The 3523-nt window shown below is 43.1% G+C and overlaps 1 protein-coding gene across 1 annotated transcript in view; it reads right to left on the bottom strand.

The window, feature by feature from the left end:
• The window catches only part of LOC119411454 (calpain small subunit 1), a 9822-nt gene that overhangs the window by 3508 nt on the left and 2791 nt on the right, over window positions 1-3523 (bottom strand). The gene's annotated exons all lie outside the window — the stretch shown is intronic.

Raw genomic sequence — 3523 nt, 5'->3', positions numbered from 1 at the left:
AGTTGTTTTCATTCGAGCTGCTCTGGATTATTTAGTTGTTTTCATTCAAGCTGATCTCCATTTCAATTATTTCATTCGAGATGCTCTGGGTTGTTTTTTTCTTTTTGCTCGAGTTGCTCTGGATTATTTTGCTGTTTTAATTTGATCTGTTCTGGATTGTTTTGCCGTTTTCATTTGAGCTGCTCTGGATTATTGAGCCATTTTAATTTCTGGAGTATTCAGTCGTTTTGATTTGAGCTGCTCTGGATTATTTAGCCGTTTTCATTTGAGCTGCTCTGGATTATTAACCGTTTTCATTCAAGCTGCTCTGGATTATTAAACGTTTTCATTCAAGCTGCTCTGGGTTATTCACAGTTTTCATTCAAGCTGCTCTGGATTATTTAGCCGTTTTCATTCGAGCTGCTCTGGATTATTAACCATTTTCATTCTAGCTGCTCTGGATTATTTAGTTGTTTTAATTCGAGCTGATCTCCATTTCAATTATTTCATTCGAGTTGCTCTGGATTATTTTGCTGTTTTAATTTGATCTGTTCTGGATTATTTTGCCGTTTTCATTTGAGCTGCTCTGGATTATTGAGCCATTTTCATTTCTGGAGTATTCAGTCGTTTTGATTTGAGCTGCTCTGGATTACTTAGCCATTTTCATTCGAGCTGCTCTGGATTATTAACCGTTTTCATTCAAGCTGCTCTGGATTATTCACAGTTTTCATTCGAGTTGCTCTGGATTATTTAGCCATTTTCATTCTAGCTGCTCTGGATTATTAACCGTTTTCATTCTAGCTGCTCTGGATTATTTAGTTGTTTTCATTCGAGCTGCTCTGGGTTATTTAGTTGTTTTAATTCGAGCTGATCTCTATTTCAATTATTTCATTCGAGATACTCTGGTTGTTTTTTTTCTTTTTGCTCGAGTTGCTCTGGATTATTTTGCTGTTTTAATTTGATCTGTTCTGGATTATTTAGCCGTTTTCATTTGAGCTGCTCTGGATTATTGAGCCATTTTCATTTCTGGAGTATTCAGTCGTTTTGATTTGAGCTGCTCTGGATTATTTAGCCGTTTTCATTCGAGCTGCTCTGGATTATTAACCGTTTTCATTCAAGCTGCTCTGGATTATTCACAGTTTTCATTCGAGTTGCTCTGGATTATTTAGCCGTTTTCATTCTAGCTGCTCTGGATTATTTAGCCGTTTTCATTCTAGCTGCTCTGGATTATTTAGTTGTTTTCATTCGAGCTGCTCTGGTTTAGATTTGACACCAGAGGAAGCTGCTGAAACAAAGTGAGTCAGAGTGAAACTCGAGCAGTTTCCTTTTTTCTATTCTTTGTGTTTTTTCCAGGTTCTGACTCACAGATAGAAATAAAAATAAAAACTGACTCAGAGTTGTGTTCGTGCTGCGAAACATTTCTGATTTTAACACAAATCTGAACTGAAGGTTTGTTCCACTTTGATCTAAACTATTTTTTCCACACAAAAACTTAAAAACTTGAAAGTCTGGATTTCCCACGTTTGATGTGCACTGAATGCAACACAGTCCAAACCCGGTCTGGTTCTGCTCCTTTTGAAACAGGAACAAAAACCCACCGAGTCCCAAGTCCTGCCATCTGCCAAGTCCTGTCATCTGGCCCCGCCCACTAATACCTGAGCCATGTCTTTGTGGGATCCTTCATCGCGGGCCCCGCCCTGCTGGTTCAGATAAATCCAGCCAGAGAGCGCTGACTGGTCCAACTGGTACACCCACCCATCTTGACTCACTCTGGGTCAGAACCGCCCTGCCAAACAACGTCAGGAATGCAGAAACACCCAGCAGCCAAATGATCCTTCCACATGTTCCACAAACAGACTCAGTGTTCCTGCGGGGTCCAAACGGAGACTGGAGTGGGTCCTGAAACACCAGAACTCACGAGGAACAAACGACCTCTGCAGCGAGCCACTTCCTGTCAGAGTTTCTCTGATCACAACAGCACGAGGGTCAAATGACAGCTTTAACGTCTGCGTCAGGAGAGGCAGCTCTAAGATCATTTAAGACCGACTCACGTGTGCTCAGATTCACTCCTTTATCCATCAGAACAGACCTGGTCTGAGACGGCCCTGAAGACTCTGGAGACTGGACTCTTTTGGTCCCGTCAGCAGATGAGGCAGGACAAAATAAAGAGACTATCTGACCTGGAGATCTCAGACACTGTTCTAGACCGCTTCTCTGACAGAACCTTCAGTGTCTATCTGACACCATCTGTCATGTGGGGTGCCCCAGGGTTCTGTTTTTGGACCCATGTTGTTCTCACTGCTAATCATTCGCTTGGACAGATTTGTTTTTGATTTAGAAACATGTCACCGTTTTTAGATGACTGAGTTTTTATTTAATTGTCAGGATTACTCGAGTGTTTGTAAAAAATGATGTTAATTGGTTAAAAGACGACATCCTTCAGTTAAACTCTGATGAAACGGATTTATTTGATTACTTGTGGTTCTACTATTCAAACAACAAATGGATTAAATTCATCTTTCGAGTGGAACCTGAAGAACTTGATGTCTCTCCTCCCAAACAGTTGGTCCAAAACAGTTTCTAACGCCTGAGAAATATTTTAAAATTAAGATGCCTGGTGTCAAAACATGAACTTGAGATTTCTACTCGTGCTTTTATTTTTTCTCGGTCCATCGTCATCTTGATGATCTCCAGAAGTCATGACCTCCAGGCAGGACATGGACTCTACGTGGGACCTCGGTATTAGTCTTCTCGTTTAATTACTGAAATTCACTTTTGACATGTTTTAATGAAACAACCCTCCATGATCTTCAACAGGTCCAAAACTCTGCTGCTGGACTCTGAACTGGGGCCAACAGAACCCACATGAATCCTGTTTCAGGGTCTTCTCACTGGCCACCTGTTCAGGTTAAAGTCTGTTTGAATATATGGGTGGCATGGTGGAGCAGTGGTTAAAGCTGTGTGGTTCCCCCCACAAAGCATCACGCTCGTGGTTCTCAAACCGTGGCACCAGAACCACATTGTGGAAACCAAGAAGTAAATTTAGTATCAAACATCAGCAGCTCATGAAACACGAGATGAGATCAGGGTGGAGTCGACCGGCAGACGGGCGGTGAGTGACGGAGGAGCAGCTGAGAGGCAGACTGGTTTTAAAACCTGCTGAACATTTCAGCTGGGATCCCGGCGACGAACCACCGGCTCGTATCGTCTGAAAGAAAACCTGAAAAACTCGTCGAGGGGTGAAACAAACGTGTCATCCTGAAACGACGGGACCGAGGAGCAGAGCTACCCTGAGGCAGACCTCACAGACAAACAGGTTAAAATACAAAATAACCCAAAGAGACCGGAGCAGCAGAAAACTGACGTCTGAAGCAGAAGCACGCTTCGGTTCGCTCCCTTCTGAACGACGGGCCGACCCGGAGCTGCAGAACCCGACGTCACAGCGAGCTGCTTCCTGCCCGGAAAACCTTTCAGCTACAGTCAGATCCAACAGCTGCTGGATGGACCACGATTAGCTGCCAACACCAGAACCACTCAGAACCTT

Source organism: Nematolebias whitei, chromosome 6, assembly GCF_014905685.2.
Source record: "Nematolebias whitei isolate Nwh7 chromosome 6, NemWhi1, whole genome shotgun sequence".
NCBI lineage: Eukaryota > Metazoa > Chordata > Actinopteri > Cyprinodontiformes > Rivulidae > Nematolebias > Nematolebias whitei.
Note: the sequence above shows the minus strand (reverse complement) of the source record. Positions and strands in the feature narration are given on the sequence as shown.